The sequence below is a fragment of the Callospermophilus lateralis genome, chromosome 2 (assembly GCF_048772815.1).
Source record: "Callospermophilus lateralis isolate mCalLat2 chromosome 2, mCalLat2.hap1, whole genome shotgun sequence".
In the NCBI taxonomy this organism is placed as follows: domain Eukaryota; kingdom Metazoa; phylum Chordata; class Mammalia; order Rodentia; family Sciuridae; genus Callospermophilus; species Callospermophilus lateralis.
Genome location: NC_135306.1, coordinates 23,326,793 through 23,350,239, shown reverse-complemented (window position 1 = coordinate 23,350,239; position 23,447 = coordinate 23,326,793). Strand labels below are relative to the sequence as shown.

The window sequence follows — 23,447 nt, the reverse complement described above, 5'->3', positions numbered from 1 at the left end:
ATGGGCCCAGGATGGGTGACCGTTTCTGAGGCATTGGGTCCTGGGCTTTTGCGAGCTCTTTTTACCTCCATGTGGTTGGGATTTTGCAGTAGCTTGAGCAACAGTTAGCTAATGCTCCTAAATAGAGGCGTTGAAGCACTTCAGGAAACCTATCTCAGAGCAAGGTGAGGCAAGGATTTCTAGGGAATTTCTGGGCTTTCAAAAATGTCATCTGAACCCAAAGCTTTTATTTCTAAACTGAGCTGAATCCAGAGCTGGAAGACTCATTTGTTCAAATGCCTGCAGCTATTGGCCTGAGGGAGTGTGTGCAGGAGGCCCTTGATCTTGGCTGGCAGTTGAACCTGTAACAAGAATCAGAAAGGAGAACCATCTAAGTCTAGGAGAAAGTAAAAGGCAGAAAGACAACCTAGCAAAACTTTTCCGCTCACACTTTCATTTGGCCTGGTTGGTCCTTTCATTTATTCAAGGGAGGTTTATGGAGTGCCTACCATGTTCTGTCAGGCTCTTTGGTGAGCACTGTGAGTACAGGAGCACATATCTCCTGATGGCGTCACAGAAGATTCTAGAAGAGTACAATGAGGAAAGTAATAGGAGGAGAACATGTAAGAGAACGGGAGACTGGAGAAAGACATTCACCGTAGATGAGGCAGACAGAATCGAGAGAAGACTTTGGAACCAAGATGGAACCTCAAGTGACCACGAGTGAGAATTAGCCAGGCCACAGCTGGTCAAACTTGGATGCGTTTAGCAATCCCTTGGGAATCTTGATTTTTTGACGATCCTGACCCAGGGGGGTCTAAGGTAGTGCCTGAGAATCGGCATTTCTAAGGAGCTCCCGTGTGACACCATAGGACATAGTATCCAGGAGATAAGTGATGAGATAAAGTGGGGGAGGGGGGAGAGGAGAACCTTTTGGGCAAAGGAATGGAGGTTCAGGAGCACTTAGAAACAGGCAGGAAACCGCAAAGAAAGAGGGGGGAATGACAAAAGATGAACTTGCCACTAGAAGCAGCAGTCAGATCACCAGGGGCCTTGATGGCAGTGCTAAGGGCTGGGGGCTTTCCCCCCAAGGGCAAGAGGAAACCCCAGAAGAGTTCTAAGCAAAGGAAGGACCAGGACCACTTCACTGGAGAAAGGTCACCCTGACTGCAGTGTGACAGATGGGCTGGGGGCAGGAGGTCCATTGCAGGGCAATGGTATCTGTCCACTTGAGAAAAGATAAGGTCCAGAACCCTAGAGCACTGTGGGTAGAGAGCAAAAGTGACCAAGCTTGGAGGGTGACAGTGATGGAATCATGACGTAGAGACGATCAAGGGAGGGAGAGGCGAGCTGAAGACCTGCCTGAAGGTCACCCATCCTCCATCTCACACTTCCACAAAGTAATGACAGGTGAACCAAGATGCCACTTGGAGTTTCCAAGATAAAACACGAGAGCCAAGATTTTCACTCAGGACTCCTTGACTCAAGCCCATGTTCTTTTGCCGCACCTTCTGCTTCTCAGAGGACTTAACTCAAAGCCACAGAAGAGAAAGCAGGACGTCTTCATTTCAAATTCAGCCATGGAGACCCTGCTGGCTGCAACAAGGCTTGGGTGAGAGCAGGCTCCAGAGTACAGGAGGACCTGAGCTATGCATATTATAGGCGCTCCCAAAGCATTCAGCTTCTGCTCTCACAGAAGGGAGAGGGGAAGAGAGGGGGCCCTTCTTCCCTCAGTTTGTCCAGAGTCTTCCTTTTCCCCCTTCCAAAAACAGATTAGATAAACAAGGCCCTATTATTTGGAGGCCATTTGTGACAAAACATGAATTTCTGCTTCTTGGTGCTTTCTGTGAGTTTCCGGAGGTGACTGCGTTGGTGATCTGGCTGAAGCAAGCTAAGTCTGCAGTTTCTAACATGTTTCAAACTGCTTTGCAGGGCTGGGGTGTGGGCTCAGTGGTAGAGCATTTGCCTAGCATGCCCAAGGCCCTGGGTTCAATCCCCAGCACCACAAAGAAAAAAACAACCCTGCTTCATGAATTTCTCAGATGCATTTTGGATGTTTTTCTATAGATGATGGGAACTTTGATCTGCATACACCAAAGTCATTTTTTAAAGTTAATTCACCAAGGCATGTGGAAGTCTTGCCCATGCCTTATTAAATGATGAAAGGTCATCCAGATCGCAGGGTCCTCAATTGATGCAACATCATTGAGTCTTAAACTTTTCAAAAGTCAACGGTAGTATTTTTTTTCTTATTTCAAAAGTAATACCAAAAAATATTAAAAAAACATGTATAACTAAAAAGAACCAAATTTTTAAAAATATTTATTATTTTTTAGTTATAGTTGGACACAATACCTTTATTTATTTATTTATTTTTATGTACTGCTAAGGATCAAACCCAGGGCTTCGCACATGCTAGGCAAGCACTCTACTGCTGAGCCACAACCCCAGCCCTAAAAAAAAAACAGTTTAAAAAAGATTACTGTGTATACTTATACCACTGGAAAAAAAAAATACAAGTTTAGGGTGGAAATTTCAAAGAACAGCACAGAAAAGACAAAAGAAGTAAAAAAGTACTATCATAATTTCACAGCTACGGTGCAGCCACTATCAACACAGTGACGCGTACCTGTTCATCTGGTGGTTTACTCATGTTTACATGCTTATCTTTTCAATGATTGATATCATACTCTCTATACCGATCATTCAGTTACAGTATGTTTAAATGTTCTCTCTTGATCTTTTTAAATTAGATTTTATTGGAATATCAAGTATAAAGCACATGACATAAGAGATGATGCAGAAAGGGTATCTTGCAAGATATGCAAAACAGCTTGGACTTTAATTTACAAAATTAGGGCCAGTTAGGCTACTACTTCTCTAAATACATTAACATGAATTAGGGTCAGAGCAGGACAATGATCAAGGTACTTGTATTAGCCCATTTTTCATTATTACAATGAAACATCTGAGTCAGGCTAACTTGATTTATTTACTTTTTAAATAGGGCTATTTGGCTCATAGTTTTGGGTGCTGTAAGTCCAAACAGCTCGGTGCTGGCTCTGACCCCATCTTAGTGCCGCCACAGTGGGCATGTATGTGGGGGAAGAGATCACAACAGGAAGCCAGAGACCCACTGAGGTCCCACAAGACGTTCCAAGGGCACATCCCACTTGCCTGTGAACCTTTCAACACTCGACCTCCTAAAATTCTCACTTCCCACACCACAACCTGTGGAACTTTGGGCCTTAGTAATATCTTCAAATAAGTCTGATGTCTGGTTTACTACAAATCCCAAAGCAGAATCCAGAAGCTGAGAATTGAAGGGATTTTGAAAAATCATCAAATTTCAGCTCTCCTCACTCCCATTTTCCCTTCCTTCCATCTTTCCCTCCTCCTTTCCTTTTCCTATGGCAGTAAGAAAACTGTGGATGGCCATCTTCTTGTGTGTTCTCACATGACTGAGGATAGACAGAGAGGAACTAAGCTCTCGGGCGGGTCTTCCTTTCAGGACATGAACCCCACCAGGATAGCACTACCTTCATGATCTAAATACTGCCCCCAATGCCCCATCTCGTTCAGGATTGGGATTTAAACTTGTGAATTTGTGGGGGACTCCAACATTCCATCCATAGCACCATCTTCATAAACGGCACCACCATGCCACCCCAAACCTAGACCTTACCCCTGACTCTTATCCCTCTTGTTCCATGGGAATCCCTTCTGCCTCTCCTGTCAAAGCCAGTGCCCTTCAGCACCCACATCTCCACCACCTTCACCCTGCAGCTGCACAAATCCACCAGCCTCCTCACTCTCCCTTCCCCTGCCTCCAGTTCCCACTCTCAGGTGCACAGAAGCCAGGAGCATCTTTAAAATGTAAACCAGATAACGTGTCTTCCCTACTCATCCTTCCAATGGCTTCTCATCCAGAAAAATGCAAATTCCCAATCAAGATCAAGGCTCTTTATAATTGGCCCTGCCAACTTTTATCCCTCACCTCTCACACTTCCCCTCCATTCATGTTGCTCTGGCCACAGTGGTCTTCAGGCTCCTCCTCCAAGATGCCGAGCCCATTCTGCCCAGGCTCTTGGTCTCGTTGTTCCCTCCGTCTTCCCCCAGTCTTTGCATGGCTGGCCTCCTCACACCATTCAGACCTTTGCTTGTCATTAGAAGACTTAACTTCTAACCTGAGCTGAATCCAGAGCCGCATAAAGAGCTGGAAGATTCATTTGTTCAAATGCCTGCAGCTATTGGCCTGAGGGAGTGTGTGCAGGAGGCCCTTGATCTTGGCTGGCAGTTGAACCTGTAACAAGAATCAGAAAGGAGAACCATCTAAGTCTAGGAGAAAGTAAAAGGCAGAAAGACAACCTAGCAAAACTTTTCTGCTTTCACTTTCATTTGGCCTGGTTGGTCCTTTCATTTATTCAAGGGAGGTTTATTGAATGCCTACCATGTTCTGTCAGGTTCTATGCTAACCCTGAAAATATCATCCAGCCCCCACATCCACTCCTCAATATCCCCTTACTATGCTTTACTTTTCTGTAAAGTCCTCATGCAAATGTTCATTATTTATTTATTTTTCTATAAAGAGAGCCCCACTCGAATGAAAACTTCACAAGCACTTCAATCCACAATTTGCTGAATCAATGACAAATTGCAGCACCATCTTTTATCACATCAGCATTTCATCAGGAGCCTCAGGCTGACGAGAATTTCTCACTACTGCAGACAACGCCTGGATGACCTTCTCAGACACGAATCTTTGCATCCTGAAATCAGTTTCTTTAGCTATTCCTAAACACAGAATCACCTACATCAATGGGTATTTATAACATGTCAGGTTGCACCACCAAATAGACCTTCAAAAGCTTGTACTGATTTATGTCCACACTCACACCAATAGGCTATGGGGCAGTGTGGAATCACTTCTGAAATCTGGTCAAAAGAGATGATAGTCAACACAACAGCATCACACGATTGCATCTTTGAATACCTGTGCAATGAACATTTCCCTCATGTCTGCTTGCCATATGTATGTACGATTTTTAATGCGGGGGATTGGACCCAGGGCCTTGCACATGCTGAGTATGCACCACATATATTTATTTTTATGAGTTGGTGATTGGACCCTTCATCTACTATTAATCTTCATTTTTTCTTGTTAATTTGTAAGGATTTATGCTGTTGATCTGTTACACATAGATGTTGCAGATATATTTTTCTAATTTGTTATTTGCTTTCTAATTTTGAGTGTGGTACTATTTCTTTGACAGACATTTTAACTGGTTTTGGACCAATTTCATCTATTTGTTTTTTTTAGAATATATCCTGTTTTTTTATTATACTTACAAAAATCTCTTTCATCATGAAATTAAATAGTCACTATTTATGCTTAGCTCTCCAATGCACATGGAATGTAATCTGAGTGTTGATGGTGGGACATGGATCCCAAATGTAGTAAATTTGTCCCAGAGGTGAGCCATATCTTTTACAAATTTTAGTGGATATTCCATCATTTTGCCACAAATTGAAATTTCAACTTTCATCACACACTAATTGCTTTGAACCATTTGAGATTGTTTCAGACCTGGTTTGCCTTGGGTAATTTTGAGCACCTTTAAATTTTTTAAACATTTCAGAGCAAAGAATACTATATAAGAATGCCATACTGTAGGTCCTTTTTTCACAACCCATGAATCCTTTAATATATAGTAAACTTGCTTAAAATAAAAAGACTTTGATCTGGTGCCTTTCCCACATGGTAAAGTAACCATTGGTCCTCAGTGCTAACAGTCTCTTATGGTCAGAAAGTTCTTTGTGAAAATCTAAAGGCAGAGAAAGAAGGAGGACAACGCTACATAGAAATTCAAATAGTGCCCTGCACAACTCCAAGTAGTGTCTGTCATGTAGCAAGTTATACAAGTGGGCCTCTGGGTTTTATATCCTACTGTCTATACAGTTGTAGGTAGTGATACTGAAAAGATGATCCCTGTTCTCATCCCCACTCAACTCTCCAAAAAAAACACACCACAGAGCCTACTAGATCTTTGAGATCAACTTCATCATTTTATAGAAAAGCATGCCAAGGCCCATAAAAAAAAAAAAGAATGGACTTGTCTATGGTCACAAAATTTAGTGATAGAACAGGAATAGATTCCAGACTTTTCTTCCTTTGCATGATTTAGCTCTTCTGTTTTTGGTTTATTTAAGATTTCTATTTATTTCTGAGTAGGTAGCATATTCACATTGCTCGAGTTTCAAAAGACAAAAGATCACAGACTCACAAGAGTGTCCCACTCCTTACCCCCTCATCCCTCTGAAATCCCCATAAGTAAACTCTAATGCCAATTACTGACACCTCTTTCCAGGGAGCATCCATACATAGTCAAGAAAACAGGAACAAGTCTCCCTATTTTGCCCTTAATGCTAACAGACTGTACACTCATCTGAATTTCAACTTTTGATTTCTAATATAACCTAATGATTATTCCTTATCAGCAGGTGAAGAGTTCTCTCAGCCTCTCTTAACTGTAAGCGAAGCGTATTCTACAGAATGGTATAAATAGCTCATTTAACTCTATTGAGGGACATTAATTTGCTATCACAAACAGTACTACATGAAACAGTGTACTCACATCATTTTGCATTACAGGTGACTTGTAAGAAAAGTCTCGTGCAAGTGGGATTGCTGGGTCAAAATCATTGTGCATTTGTAAACCTACTGGACACTGCCAATGGTCTCCACAAGGGGTGTCCCAAGGGAACCTGACTGTCGTACAGCCTCACTAACACGGTGTTCACAAATGTGGTCCACTTTGTCCATCTGATGCATACAGTGTAGTTTCCATTTGTCTTCCTCTTAGTGTGGGTGAGTTTAAGCATTAAAGGTTATCTGTGGTTTCTCTTCTGGTTTTTTTCTAGCCCTTTCCTTTGCTTACTTTTTTTTATTGGAGTGCTGGCCTTTTGTCTTACCACTTCATAGAAAAAAGAAGAAATTCTCACTGGTTGTATTAAAATGGAACATCTTTTCATGTATTTGAGAGCCCCTGTGTTTTCTCCTCTGAACTCTGTGTTCTTTGGGGAGTTGTTAGAGATCTTTTTCTTCTCAGTTCGTCAAGTCACTTTTGAATGATAGAACCTGGATCCTTGGGCCCCTACTCCTAATCTCCCACACTGAAGTGTGTTATCGTCTCTAATGACATTGCACTTCCTTTTATTTCATAGAATGGAAGAATATTTCATAAGTGTATATGTAAAAACTAATCAATTTTCTAAACACCACCAGCTCAGAAAACCTGGCCTTCACACTGCGATCACTCACTGATTCAAGGGGAAAGATAATGCGGATCATTTAATCCTTGGCAAATGCATCATTATATAAGAACTTTTAGAATTTAAAAAAATGATCAAACCTGTAGCAAATTTTGCAAACAATTTATAAACAGGTACCAAAGTCTAATACATTTGGTAGAGAAGGAAAAAAAGCGGTGATTAATTGAAATCTGTCTGGTCCATTTTAAATGCAAGGTCCTCTGTGAAGTAGTTCTTGATTTCCCTGAATGGATGTTTCTCTTGCCTCTGAATTCCCACAGAAGCTTGTGCCTGTCTTAGGGGGCTTATCAATGTCTGTCTTTTGTTCTAGTTAGTTACACACATGAATATTCCTAAGAGCGCTGTTGATTTGCTGTACTGATCATAGATTTTTTCCAAAAGGAAACTTCAAAGGTCCCAAACCACAGTCTTTTTTTTTAAGAATTACTGAGGTATAATTTACATACAGTAAAACCCACCCTTGTCAAGTGCGTAGGTCAATGAGTTCTGACAAATGCATACATAGGTGTGTAATCACCTCCCAAATCAACACACAGGACATTTCCGTCACCACACAGTGTTCTCTTGGTCCTTTGTTTGTCCATCTCCGCTCTCCACCATTAGCCCCTGTCAATCACTGATCTGATTTCTGTCCCAGCAGTTTTGCCTTTTGCAGAGTGACTTATAAAAGGCGTCATGCATTCTGTAGCTTTTTGCATCTATTTTTACTCTCAAGCCACAGTACTTTGCAATTAAACTCAGGGGAAATAATTTACTCGTGGCTCTGTGGAATGTAGGCTGGGTAGACTTGCTCACCAAAATCATGCCAGTGGTAGACAGCGAGCGGAGGAAGGGGAGGGAGGACAGAAACTGAGGCAGAAATAGAAGAAAACCCTAACATTTATTATAACATTCTTTTCTCTTTATAAATTGTTATTTCTCTGCCACTGAGGACAATGAGGTTCATGTTGTTTAAATGGCTTATCCTCAGACAGATCCAACTCTGATTTGAAGCACTTTGTTCTGTGGACTTTTTCAGTCTCCCTCTTTCCCGAAGTCTAGTGAGGGGGCATTGAGGAGAACAGCTGTACACTCACGAAAGAAGCAGTCTCTTTCTCACTCACCCTGTAAACCGGAAATTAACACAAAAGATTGTTAAAGGGACCAATGAAAGAGGCATCTTTTCTTTTGGTCCTTCCAAGGCAAATGCATTTCATTTTCCTTCCCAATACCTCACTGGGAACATCTCAACTCTCACATTTTTCTTATTTTCCTTTTTTTTTACACAAATTATTTTTTAATTCCTCTGATTTTTGTAATAGAACATGTTATCCCAACACATGCCACAAAAAAAAAAAAAAAAAAAAAAAACTGGGAGTGAGTTCCACCTACCTCCTTTTGGACTGCCATTTGAATGGATAGTATGGCTCAGGTTCATTCAAGACCACTCTGGAGAGTATTCTGTTCGCCATTTCTTCCTGTGTTCCCTGTGTAGACCACAGGAGTAAGAATCAACATTAAGTAAAGGAACTAAATGAGAATGCCTAGGAACAATTTTAAGAAATATTTTATGTCTTGGGTCTGTTTGGATATAAAATAAGCTAAATATACAACAGTACTAAAATGAATGGAAACTCTAGTCTTATGGCATTTTAAAATGTCAATAAATCAATAAGGTTACATGGCAAATTTCTTTCCCAATAATGTTATTGCTTTTCTACAAACAATCTGAGTGTTTGAAGGAAGATGGTTAGGAATGATGATAATAGGCATCACTTTATAGGATGTTGTGAAATGAGACCCAAGAACCAAGATAAAATAGTGTGAAAGAAATCATATTCTATCATATAAACCCAGGTACTTCCCAAAAGAGATTTCCATAGTAGTCCATGTCTGTGGGACGTTTATCCTTTGAATTTCTCATGATTCCTTTTTGTAATTATGTCTCTGAATATGGTTCCTTTTTTGACAATGAACTTTGGGCCATGGAAGGAGAGTGGCATCTGGATTGTAAGTTTCTTTTTTTTTTTTAATTTAAAATATTTACCTATTTAATATTCTGGAAATTTGTAATAAAATTTCTTCCTAAAGTATAAAAAAGTTCTATTTAATACTGGATGTGTGGAACAGTCTTTATACTCACCTTTAATCAATTTATGGTGCTCACTGGCAAATATGCTACCCAGACCCACAGAGGGATTACAGGAACTGCCAAGTCTTAAAAGAGCTGTGTCTGCATCACAGAGCAGTAATAGACAGATGCGGTGCTTTAGCAGGGCAAACCAGGACAGAAAAGGCCCTAAATCATCACAAAGGGGCAAAAATGACCTTTGTGTGGTTTTTGTTTAGTTTGTTGTGCTTTGAGAAAATCACACATTTTCAAAGAAGAAAGAGGAAAACAACACAGAGGAAGTGACCTGTTTTCCTACCAGCCAGGGGTAGGGGCAGGGACAGGGGCAGGGAGGGGACAGGGATGCCAAGGGCAGGAACCAGAGTGAATGTTAGGATTTTAGGTCCAGAAACATTTGGGGATTGAAGAAAGATCAAAGATGGAACAGTGTGCAACCTGCACAGGACCATGGTCAGAACAAGGCCCCTTGGGCCCCAGGGGACACAGAAGCCAAGAGAGAATAGAGTGGAGTGCTGTTCAGACAAGGGAAGGCCACTTCAAGGACAGACTTGTAGAGAGGCTGGTGGGTCTCAGGAGGGCAAAGGCACCTTACAAGCTTGAAATCCAGAAGGCTAGACTTCTCCTGTCCACCCTGCAGGTGCCTGGTTAACAGCCATGTCCTATTGATTCTCCCACCTGCTCAAACCTGCACCTTCTTCTCCATCACAGGTCTGAGGATAGAGTTCGGAGGAGGCACCACGGGTCTCCTTGCCTATTGCCCCTACTTGTTTTGTAATCCTGGGGAAAATAGTCTTCCTCCCATGACTCAATTTTCTCATCTGAAATATGGAAGTAATAATTCTGCCCCCTCCTGAGGACCTGTCAGGGATGGGAAACAAGCTAACAGGCATCCAACACTCACACGTGTACAGTGCTCCATGTCGTGGCTATGTTCTTTTCCTAGGACTGTCATAATAAACCACCACAAACTGCGGGACTTCAAACAATGGAAATGTACTCTCTCATTGCTCTGGAAGCCAGAAGTCTAAATTAAGGACTCAACAGGGTTGGTTCCTTCTGGAATCACTGAGACTCTGTTCCGCACTTTCCTCCTGCCTTTTGCTGGCTGCTGGGGTCCTTGGCATTCCTCGGCCTGTAGACGTAGTTCTCGAGTCCCCCCCCTCCTCTCTCCACGTGGCCTTCTCTCCAGGTCTGTGTGTCTCCAATCTCTATTTCCTTTCTCTTATAAGGAGACCAGTCATTGGATTTAGGGTCCACCCTAAATTTGGGGAAAAAAAATCTCATTTTAAGATCCTTAGTTTATATCTGCAGATCCTTGTCTCCAAATTAGGTTGTATTCACAGGTCCTGGGGTTAGGAATTGGACTTATCTTTTTGGGAGCCACTATCTAACTCATAACAGCTGTTATGATTATTTCCCACCTCTACGCCCCAACTGTCATGATTTTTTTATTTTATTTTATTTTATTTTTTGGTGCTGGGGATTGAACCCAGGGCCTTGTGCACTCTACCAGCTGAGCTCTATCCCCAGCTCTGTCATGATTATTTTTGATTCAAGATCTTGCTGTCTCTGACTATGCAATTAAAACAGGCTCCCTGCTCATAGTCAGCCCTTAGCCGCTCATTCTCAGTAAAGTAGCCCCAGGGATCTTTCCAAAATGACTCCCTGCTTCCCTCCTTCAGTGCTTCCCAGCACCCACAGAACAGGTGGCAGCTGAACGAGGCTGTGATCTGGGGCCGGCCTCCCCTTCACAGTGCCATTCCCCACACCCCTCCACCTCACACATCTTTCTCCCAAGCAGGATGGCTTCCAGTGCCCCCGACACATAGCATGCTTCCCTGCCACCTGGCCTTTGCATAGCCCACCCCTTCTGCCTGATCACACCCCCCCACCACCACTGAAGGCCTGCGCATTCTTGGAGATTCAGCTCTTATTTCATTTCCTTCCTAGACACCCCCAGGAGCTCCTCCAGACCCAAGAATTGGCTTTCCCCTCTATACACCTACGGCATTTTGGACTCATCCCTGTCGCCAAATTGTGCCCATTTCCTTAAAGGTCTGTTAATGTTTGGGTTGCTCCTTGAAGGCTGTGCCTTTTTCAACTCTGTATCTCCAGTGCTGGTGAAGTAATGGAAGATCTTGAATGATGAAGGAATTGGTTGATGGGTGGGCGGGTAGATGGATGGGGCGAGTGAATGGAGGGGATGATGGGGATGGGTGGATGGATGGAATGAGATGGGATGGATGGATGGAGGAGAGGTGGGTGGATGGGGGAGTGGATGGGTCTACAGATGAATAATAAGTGGAAAGAAGATGATTCAGAGTCAGGGATCGTGTGGAACCACAAAGTGAAGGCTGGACAAAACTGGAGTTGTCTGTGGTCAGATAAGCTGACCAGTTATTTTGAGGAGGGAATGTGGCTGCTCAGAATTCCTATCTGTAGAGCACGAAGTAGGACAGCCATGCATCCAAACGGTCCCAGATGCGATGCCCACAGTAACTTGGAAGAACTCGCTATTGCTCTCCAGGCTGCATTCTGCTTCAGTAGGTCCAGGGTGGGCCCCTAAAGACCCATTGGATTTAGAGTCCATCCTAAATTTGGAAAAAAAATCTCACTTGAAGATCCTTAGTGTCTTTTTGCAGATCCTCATCTCTATCCACAGACCACACTGGGAGCAGCCAGGCTTTTGGGGGTTCTGGTGTGAGGAAGACCCGCGGGCCCAAAGAGACACAAACCACAGCTGGGTCAGGAGCTTGGTGCCCACGTGGTGACTGATGGAGGCCTGTGGTTCCCGTGACACACGCGCTTGTCTCACACCTAGTGCCACTCTCTGCCTGGAAGCTCCTCCAGGCCCTCGCTGAACGGTCACACCCTGGGAGGAGACGCAGGCAGGCGCTCTGACTTCCTGTTAAGATTTGTCAAGTGTCCGTCCATCTCGTCCCGGGAGGCCTTTCAGAAAGCACACTTAGCACTTAGCTCTTCAGAGGTGGGGCTCAGGGATACCATTTTTGCCCATAAAAGGGCCATTTGTGTTTCAGAATGTGGAGTCGATGACCCTGCCAAGTGAGAACAGCTTTGTCGGCCTGGTTTTTGGCACAAATGACTTGAGGGTTTTCCAAACACCATGAAATGCCAAAGCCTCTGGCTTCCATTTGGTCCAGGTGTAGCAGCTCAGAGTCCCCCAGCCAAACAGGGTGAGGGAGGGGGTGGAATATGAGAGCAGCCCACAGACGTCCGGCTATTCCTTCTCGGAGGCGGATCTGCATCTTCTTGCAAACTTGTGGTGATTCCCCCCAGGCGGCCTTCCCCGACGGTCAGGCCATAAGCAAAGGCCCTCCGTCGCTGCCCGGGCCTACAGTGTGGACTTGACCGCATTCACAAGATCACCCTCAAGGCAGAGCTGTCGGGGGCTTCGTGCCTCACCCTTTAAAGACCTGCTCACAAAGGCTCCGGCTTTCCACATAGTGGACTCGTCCTTTAGGTTTTCATTTCGTATTTTTAATTCCTAAAATCTAGAACAACACTGCTTTATTTTAAAATCCACACATGGATTAGTTATCATCCTCATCGCCAGAATAATAGGAGCCGGCACAGATCTTCTGGTGGATCAAGTGGACATTGTTATTAGCCTCAGTTTACCCAGGATGACATTGAGGAACGAGAGGTTAATAAGAGGGAAGCCAGTTTTGGACCCAGAGCTTTCTGGCGCCAGCACCTTTGGCCACTGCTGATTGCTGTTAACTAGCTTTGTGAGAGTGTTGAGTACCTGCCAGTACCGCCGTGCCATGGGCTTTACATGGCTTACCTCCTTCTACCCCCCAAATGCTCTTAAAGACAACACTATTAACTCCATTTTCTGATCCAGGAAACCAGTGTGAGAGAAATGACGTAATGAGTTTCTGCTCCATCTCAGAGCTGCGGTGTGAATCCCTCTCTGATTCTGTGGCTTCCTCAGTGGACTTTGGTTCTGTGCCCGGCCGTTCCTCTCCTCCAACCAGCGTGGAGGGTCTGTCTGCCTGCTCATTCCATTGGCACACACCTGGCCTGTGCCCACTGTGACACTCCTCCCTGGAAGTCCCTTTTGCCATGAAAAGTAACAATCAGGTTCCAGGGTGAGCATCTGTGGGGCCATTTTTCTGTCTACCACTATCATAGAAGTCCAGGGGTGGCACATGGATCCTGAAGGATCCTTCAGCAGGTGTCCCCGCACACACCTTCTTCCCTTCCTCATCCCTGTCAGCCAGGTGGCCTTTCAGGTTGTAAATACATCCCTTCACAGCTCGCTTGGCCAAGGCTAACCCTCCCAAGGCCTCTGTGTGGTCCAGCTTCTCCCCGGCCTTCTCCTTGTTCCCTCTGCCCCCGCCACACTGGTCTCCTTGCTGCTCACACTAAGCTGAGCACAGTCACATCCCAAAGTCTGGCCTGTCAGCCTGGGAAGACTTCCCTGGATATTTGCATAACTCTGTGGCTCACTCCATTCAAGTCTCTGGCGGAACGTCATTTCCTCCTTCCATACCCAACCCAGCACCCCACGCCGCTTCTTAGTGGGCTTGGTTTTCATGTAGAACGTTTCTGCAGTTATTGTGGAGATCTCCCTATTTTTAGTTGTCTCTCTCTCTGTCTTAAGTGCAAAATGATGGCTCATCTCCAGCACAAGAGACAATGCTTCTTTCAAAGCATGAGCCCAAAGCATGTGCCAGAATGGGAGAGGGAAGGAAAGGAGGAAGGAGGGGGCAAGGCTGGGAGGAAAAAAGGGGGAACAGAGGAGGGAAGGAGGAAGGAAGACGAGAAATGAAGGAAGGCATTAAGGAAGAAGTTGGCTCAGTTGACTGTCCTTTTTGTGGTTGTTATCTGAGCCCTCATCCCTTAGAAAAGATCATATTCTAAGTACTTCAAAGGGAAAGGAATCACTTTTACCTTTTCTAGGTGCATTTTTTTTTACGATATTTCTTAATGCTCGCGGTATTTAAATAGTCTCACAAAGGCCCATCCTTCAAACAAGTTCTCATCAGTTGCCATTGTACCTAACACTTAGAAACTCTGTGACTAGAGGTTCTCTGTGCCTCAGTTTCCTTCTCTGTAACGTGAAAGTAATAATACTGTCACCCTCATAGGGCTGTTACGAAGTTTACCTAACGTGCTTATGAAGCACTTAGAATGGATTCAGGGACCCTAGAAAGCACCATCTGCTTATTAAATTACAAAACATTTATACTTAAATTCAAACTATTATCTCTGATCCTCGCTTCAAAACTTCATTCGGGAAAACACTGGCAAACTTTCAGACTTTTACTTGAGCCTGTTTTTCTCTTTCATATCATAACTCATGGGAATACTAGTTTTGTACTCCTTATTAATATAAAACAGCAAATGTGTAATATTTTCTCCACTCATCAGTGGTGATATTCCTACCAAATCAATGTTTTCTCTGTGGGCTAGGGCTCTTATGGTGTTTTTTAAATAGAGATTATCAGATTTAGGATTTTATTTGCTCAGAAGGCAAGTGTGAAATCTTGAGACCGCTCTGAAGTCCGTGGGTGCTGTGGGGGGCAGGGGGCCTGAAACCAGATTCTCATTTGTCGCTTGCCTCATTGGGTCACCACGATGGAAGTGCTCAGGCCCCTAGCTCCCTCGCCCCCTCATTAATGACACGCCTGCTCCATTTGTTTTGGCTTGAACCAACCTAACAGCATTTTTAATTCAGCGACAGACTGTTTTCCTTGGAAGCTACAGAATTCAATGGTTTTGGATCCAGCTCAGATTCTGGCTCGAAGTTCCCAACTGGAAGTAAAATGACTTCTGCCAACAGCAGTTGGGGACGAAGCTGGACAGGCCCTTTGGAAAGAGGGTCTAGGGTGTTGGAAGATATTTGTGGTGGTGCCTAATGAGGCAGGACCTGATGCTGTTTGAGGGTGATGTGGACAAATCTAGCTGATGAATCTGTTTCAACACTGTGCTGGGATTATTTTTTTTAAATGTTTCAAGTACAGGGTCCTAATAATTGGTTTTGCTTTTGTTGCTACCTGGAATAGAAACAATTTCAAGTTCACTCTGGGAGGCAAGGATGAATTGGAAGGACACCTACTGGATATAGATGCAAGGTGGGGGAGACTGAGAAAAGTCACCCTCAAGGACTAAAGGGTGGGTAGACACTGAGTCACAGGAAGCCCTACTTGGGAGGAAGACAGTGGAGGTAGCTTAAGCCAGGGAAGGATTCGTTGGTGTTGACATCTTTGCTCTGCCAGCAGCTGGGCGTGGGAACTAGGGAAGGGAAGCTCTTGGATTGTAGAGGATGAATGGGAATCTCAAACAGTCATTGGCTGGCTAGATCTGGGGCTGCAGGAGTTTCTCACAATTCTGTCATTCTTGCATTAACAACCAAGGTGAGCTTCCTAGCTCATGGAGATCAATCCTGTCTCTCGTCACTCAGTTTTTCTGATGCTCTAAGTTCCAGAACACAGACTTTTATTTTATTTTTTTAACCAAAGATTCATGGGTCTTCTAACAGTACTCTTGGAAGACTTCAAGGAATTCCTGAACCCCCCCCCCCAAATGATATACAGAATGCTATACACATGTGTATTGGCTGTGGAAAGGAGTCCATCATTTTATCAGATTTTCAAAAGGATTTTGTAACCTACCTTCTCCCCAGAGCTCAGAATCACTGTTCTTGGATGGTAGCAAAAATCCACACAGCAGAACACTTTGAACTTTTGACTTTTTCAGTCTTTCCTGATGAATGCAGGATTTGGCATAGCCTACACATTGCAAAAAGGTTTGCACAGCATCAAAAGACCTTGGATTGCAGCCTCTGAAGGTGAGAGGCGATGAGCAGGTTAGCAGGAGTCATGAGCAGTCGTGAGCAATGCTGGTCTAGGCTGGAGGGCCACGTTGGGGACATGGGGGCATCCCTAGTGCTGGACCAAACTTGCCACTCAGGAGCTTCCTCTGGAACATTGGCACACCTACATGGATACCTATCCAGAGTGACACAGAGATCAATCAACAAATAATATTATGTGCATAATTATGAAATAGAATTTGTTGAGCACCTGCCATATGCCAGGAGCTTTGGGTACAGTGCCTCATTTGTCACAAAAATGTTATGAAATGGATACAATTATCCTTTCCATTTACAGAGACAGTAACTTAAACTAAGAGAAGCCACATGAATTGCTCAGAGTCATGAAGTGGGTGGAAATGGTCAGGTTTGTCCTGGCCGGCCGTGCTTCCTCCCAGCCTGCGGAGCTGCATCACATACCAGCAGCCATCGTGGGGACAGGGAGCCCTCCTTCAAGGCCATGGCTTTCTGCTTTTTTGAGTTAACTGAGAGAATGACAAGCCAAGCAATCAATTTGCAAGTCACTCAGGACGCTAGGAATTGGGAGGGACAACCACTTTTCCTTCCCTGGGGAGACAGGCCTACCCCGAGGGGGTGGGATTTCTGGAACTCTGTGAAGTTAACAAGAGGAGACTTGGAAAGTTCCAGAGGGAGGGGGAGGCTGCATTCCAGGCATAGCTCATGGTATGAGAAATCACCAAATTTGGAGTGGGACAAACAGATGAGGAAGGTGTCAAGTTCTCTAGGGAGGAGTAGAGGGTGCTGGAGGCCAATTATAGAGTAAAGCTCTAGCAAGATGCTGAGGCAATTTAGCTGAGCCTGGAACAAAGGAGAGCCATCCCACAACCCTAGGACCCCTCCCCCATCCTAACAAAGGGATGGGAATTTCATACAGGGACTGAGTCCCGGATAGAAATCAACTGCCTGTTCCATAGGGAGGTCTTCAACTCCTTCAGAGAATTCTCTGGTCACAGGAGAAGCTGCATCAGTTGCAATGACTTTCCATTTGCAAAGAACATAACAAGGATTGGCTTTAGGGTGAGTGAGAGGGAGAGGCAGTAACTCTAGGGGAGGAAGGGAGACCCTGAAAGACCAAGAGAAGGCACATGAGTGCCAGCAGGGCACCAACAACCATCCTCCATCCAGCTGCGGGTACACAGCACTTAATCCCACCAAAAGAGTGGATCGTGGCCACCGCCCTCTCCTCCGCCCCACCCCTAGGAGCTGCCCCCACAGAGACACAATGGCTGTGACACCCCAATAGGAAGCCAGCTCAATTCTGTACCAGCAGTGGCCCTGCCAGCCGCTCTTCTCTCCATGGCGACAGACACTGCTGTCACCAGGGAGCTGATGAGCTGCGGAGTCTCCATTTCCCAAAGGCTTGGGCCAGACCTGGGAGCTCAGGGGAGTCAGGGAACTGCTTCCTCTAATCCACAGCTCTGAAAGAGCGCCTGCTCACACCCTTCCCAGAAAGAAGGGTACACATGCAGCTTGGTGAGAGCATCCTTCCACGTGGGGCCAGCGCAGGATCCCTGCTTGGAGCCTCCATACTGGCTACCTTCCCTGTGGGCTCCCACGCCTTCCGGGGAGCCCCACCCAGCTCCTGGCTTCCTGCCTAAGCGTCTACTGTTGTCCCACCTCCTCAACTATGCCTTCCCCTCTGCTGGGATAAATTTAGCTCTGAATGAATGCAGAAAGCACACATGGAAGCAAACGCAGACCAAACAGTCTTCAAATATAGGTTTGGCACACACACAGCTGACCCAAAAAAGATCCAAGCCTTCCCATTTCCTTGTCTTTTGCTCTTCTCTCCTTCTCTCTTCTCATCCTTGGATGGCTCTTCCCTTTTCAGCATCTACTTAATCCAATTAAACGTGCAGATCACAATGTGAGGAGGCTGTTTGTCTTTAGAACCGTTGAAGTAGAAATCCTTGGGGCACTAAGGAAAATCAAGGCGTCAAGGAAAGTCCTTGGGGGCCCTGGTCATTTTTCATTTGCTGGTTTGATTCTCTTAGAAACCCTTCTGTAAGTCAGAAGCACCTTTTGTCTTATACGCATGGCACAGGATTTTCTCCTGGTGGGCTGAGCCCGTGGAGTCCCACAAACATGCCCCCCCTTGTCCACTCATCATATCCCTAAGTCCCTAACTTTAAAGCCTTGTCTTTCACGATAGCCTTTCATAATCAGAACACTTATTTATTAAAACACTCTCATTCCTGAGCTCTTTTATTTCTAACAAGAATCCTGTTGGGGTAGCTAGCAAACTCTATTCCACACAGAAAAACCTCTCTCTGAGTCACAAATAAGAAAGTTCAGCTCAGAGCAGTAAAATGACTTCTCTGAGGTCACACAGCAAGTGACAGAGTTAGAATTAGGACCTAGAATTGAGCCTTTTGTCTTGTGTTCTTTTTATTGGACCTTGAACTTCTTTGGGGAAAGGCAACTTGTCTGAAAAGCCCCAGCTGAAGTAGGGGTGGGGGTTATACTTGAGGAAGGAGCAAATTTTGAGACTGGCCGGCTGTCACCTCTTAGCAAAACAGACTTGGTTGTGCCAGGATATGGAGGGTCGGCAGGGGGTGAGCATATGAGGTCCAGAGCACTGGATTTCAAAGGGCATCAGGAGGGCACTGTATCCATTGGTGGGAGCAGAAGCTGGGCTTTCCCGATCTCTTTATTCATTCCTCAGCCAGCAGGGTGGACGGGATTTAGTTGATAGGCCACCATCGCACCACTGCCAGCCCCACAGGAAATCTCCCTCTTGTCAGCAGTGCTGACTGGCAGAATGTGCCTGGCATTATCGAGTCACGGCGAACAATGAAAGTGTCGACGACCACACTACAGAAAGGGATTCCACGCTGACGGGGCACATCGTGGTCATTGTACTAAGGCAAACTAGAACGGCCCGTAAGCTCTCCGCGAAGCCAGTGACCCAACCGTGTCTACTGGCATCAGATCACCAGGCTGGGGTGGAACCTAGCCTTCCCAGAGACTTTTCTGGTTTGTAGCTGATTCATGCACGAGCCTAGAATCAACTCTATCACAGAGCACTTTCAATAACTAGGCATGTAATGCTTTTCCTGATGCTCAAAGGTAAGTTTTTCTTTCCATCTGCTAGGACTTATCTGTCTCCTCTTAAGAAATTATAATTATTAAATTGTTCTCCTCCATAAGATAAGAGTATAGGTGTCTGTGAATCATGAAAACGAGAGTCTGGTAAAGAGATATTTAGATAATAAGTGACACAGAGGAGAATCCTTCCCTTAAAAAGATGCAAAAACCCCCACAAGAAACAACACAATAGAAATACCTGCAATGCTGGGCATGGTGGTGCACACCTGCAATGCTGGGCATGGTGGTGCACACCTGCAATCCCAGTGGCTCCGGCTCAGGAAGCTGAGGTAGGAGGATCTGAGTTCAAAGCCAGCCTCAGCAAGGCGAGGGGCTAAGCAACTCAGGAAGACCCTGTCTCTAAATAAAATGCAAAATAGAGCTGGGGATGTGGCTCAGTGGTCGAGTGCCCCTGAATTCAATCCCTTGTACCAAAAAAGAAAGAAAAGAAGAAAGAAATACCTACTAATATGGGGCATTTTAAGAATATTAACAGCTCACTACTTTAAAAACAAAACAAAAAAAAGAATACATCAAAGGGTGAATAAATCAAGCCATTTACTTAATTTGGTCTATGGCACTTATAATGAAGCAACAATTGCCTCAAGTAATTCGCATCCGCTGTGGCCAATCACAAGCACTTTGCATCTGTTTTCCTTATTCTCATAATATCCTCTCAGGGGGCCGAGATTTTAATCTGTCTTCAGAACTCATGTCATTTCTGTGTTACAGTCACCTCCCATATCCTGATTCCACTTTTCAAAACTTTTATCATGAACAAAATTATTGTGAACCAACATTCAACTAACATAGTATTGTCCCCAGGAGCCCCTGATATAACAACCCAGTGAGACTGGACATCACGTTTTTTATTTCTGTTTATAACTGAGGGAACTGCAGTTCTGATCTATCATGTGATTTGTCCAGGGGATCACTCCAAAACTAAATATGGAACTATCTCGAAAAATCCAGCTGCGATGCCTGAACACTGTCTTCCACCGCCCTGATCTCTCCAGCAACTCACATCAATGAAGTGACATTGAGACAGCAACCAAGGGGAAAGTTAACCTACTGAAATGCTAATGTTCATTTCTAGCCAGATTTCCAATTGCTCATTTTGAATCACTATGTAGAGACCTTAGTCAACATGTACCTTAAGCAACATACAGACTAATTTATTTCCCATGCTGGTAGTCTACTTTCTAACTCCTTTCTCTATCTCCTTGCTCCACGGGGACTCCCTATATGGATGTGTTATTGGAATCCCATAGAGAAAAACAGCACATACTTGAAATCCCATCAACTTCTCCAAAGATCTAGTGACCACATGAGCCAAGAAGACCCCAGGCACGGTTCTCCTTCTTTGGAGACTGTATATTATCAAACAATTCCATGCAAAAGATAGCTGATAAAAACATTTTGGGGGACTCTGGCATTTCTTTCAAAAATCACTTTTTTCAAAGAAAATCTTCACACTCTTACCTACCATTCCATATTACATTAAATTTTACTCCTGTAATGGGCCTTGGTGAGTCATTTTCCTCTTGGTTTGCTAAGTTCCTGTTTCTCCCACAAGGGAATAAATTCTGATCATTTTGTGGTTCCCAAAGGGCTCATGTCCTAAAATAGATTCTGAAATTTTCATTAATGAAACATTTATTTTGCATATCTACCATTCTGTATTCTCTCCATATAATGCTTTACAACATAGCATCCATCAGAAAAACCATTAAACTGCTTGAATGGTGCTTACATGCAACACAATTTAATATCCCTGCAAGAACTAGTGATTTGTGACACACATTATTCACCATGGTCGTGTATCATTCCAGATTTTAATGTTTGGAGGCAGATGGTAACCAATATAGTGGTGAGACTAGACTGACTCCTTCGGAATAACAGTCCATAGCCTAACGTCTAGTATGGACTAGCTACAAAATAAGTTTATTAAAGAAATGGCAAAATGTGAGGTATAAATGTCTGTGTTTGTAATGGATTCAATGATTTTACAATGTTAAAATTTAGAGATTTGAAGGGAGAAAGGTTGGAAGAGGAAATATTTTCCCTCTACCCCTTGGCTAAGCCTTGGCCACTCTTTTTATAGGTCTTCTGGTTTCACTTAGGGTTCTTAATTGCAAGCAACAGAAATGGATTCTAGTTGGTAGGAGCAGAAAAGGAATGACTCATGCTGTGCTCTGTGGCTCACAGAATAGAGGGGAAGGCTGAAGGAGGAGGCTTGGGCAATGGGCAAGACCAAAGGTAAGCCACCAGCCTGAAATCAAGTGACATTGCAAAGTCAACCAAGGGAAAAGCCATCCTCCTGGGATACTAGTGTATTTACAGAAAGAATCCTCTAAAATACCGTCTTCCAGTTTCTTGCTAGCTCTTGTGCCTGACCGAGCCCAAGTTGCACACCATGCCATACCCTCCAGGGGCACTGGGGAAATGAGTGCCTGGCATTTCCCAGCTTTTATGATATAGGGTGTGGCTCTGTCTCTCACTATGGCTTGTAATGTGAGAACTCCCCAAAGGTGGGGAGGGGTTCACAAGGTGGGAAGACAAAAAAAGATCTGCGTTTGCTACACTTCCTAACTGGCCCAGAAAATGGCACCCAGCATCCTGCATTTTCCTCTCTTCTTTAACTTCTTGTCACACCTGCAGCCACCAGCTCAGTGCTGAATAAACACAACTGTTGCTTATCATGTGTCTCAGACACTTTGAAATCACCAAGGAAGTACACACACAAAGATCACAAATCTTTGGTCTACTCTTAGTAAATTCCATAAGTACAATGATTCCAAAGCCATCCTCTAACCCTCACTGTACCCCGTAGAATTTCATTCTGTGCATGTATTCAGGAAAGTCTAACACAGACTTCTGGTGAAGAACCATGTTTTAATTTTCCCCATTTCTCCCAGCTCCTTTATAAGCCATGTCTATTTTCTGAAGGCCCAGCCTGACCATTATCAGTGTCAACCAATGACCCTTCCTTCAAAGTCAACCAAGGGAAAAGCCATCCTACTGGAATACTGGGAAAACCAAGGCAACAGATGTAAATCCACTCAACGGCTCTCTCCTGAGACTTCAACTGGAAATTCTTGTCTTTACCCATTCCATCCCTGTGCCTTGCTTCATTCTTCTTCCTTTCCAAGGCTAAGCAGCCCGTGATACTAACCTAGATGCCTTCTGGTCTAATCCAAGACTTTGCCTAACACTTGTTTTCCCTTTTGACTAGTTTTGGCCTTACTTCTGTGTTACCTAATACCTTTTGACCGCACCCTATATCACCCTATGTCACTTTAGTCTCTAGCTTGACCTAAAATCCTTCAGCTAGGCTCTGCTTCCCAAAGACTACCTTCCTATCGCCATCTTCATCTTTCACAAAGATCTGAGAGGAGGAGTCTGTACTCCTTCTTCTTCCCCTTCTCTCCTAAGTGTTTCCAGACCTACCCTCTGGACCCGCTGCTCTCCAATGTCACCCTGGCTTCCTGATTTCTGGAGCCAGTGGGTTCCTCTTAGTCTGCACCCTCCTTGGCCTCTTAGAAGCATGTGACTCTGTTGAAATCCCCTGTCCTCCTGCTGTGGCTTTTGGTGCAAATCCCTCCTGATTTTTCCTCCTGCTTCTCAGGTGATCCTTTATCAATCTCCTTTGCTGGACTTTGTGCTCTTCTTTTCTGTTTTCTCATCCTGCCCATTCTCATTTCTTCAGCTATAATTGTGAAGTGACTGGCACTTAGATACATGGCCCAAGCCTGGTTCTTCTATTCTGAAGTCCAGATCTTTCCAACAGATCACATCTAAAGGGTGCCCAGACCCTTTTCCTTCCCATATCCCTTTCCATCACATCTTTTAAAAATTTATTGGGGCTAAATATACATGATTTAAAATTTACTATTTTCTCCATTTTTAAGTGTACAGTTTAGCAATATTAAGTACATTCACATATGTGCCCCATCATTCCTTTTTGATGCCTATAGAGCTGAGGGGGAAAGGACCATTTCTTGTTTGTTTCTTCCTGGGGCCTGCCACACCTCCCTGTCACTGGCGACCCTGGTGTTTAATGGCTAAGAACATAGG

The 23,447-nt window shown here is 44.4% G+C and overlaps 1 protein-coding gene and 1 non-coding gene across 2 annotated transcripts in view; both read left to right on the top strand.

Moving 5' to 3' along the window:
* Nucleotides 1-23,447, top strand: part of Palm2akap2 (PALM2 and AKAP2 fusion) — a 457,063-nt gene that overhangs the window by 97,614 nt on the left and 336,002 nt on the right. The window lies entirely within an intron of this gene.
* Trnaa-agc (transfer RNA alanine (anticodon AGC)) lies at nt 1,915-1,987 on the top strand. Its single transcript has one exon. It is a non-coding gene; the product is annotated as a tRNA-Ala (tRNA).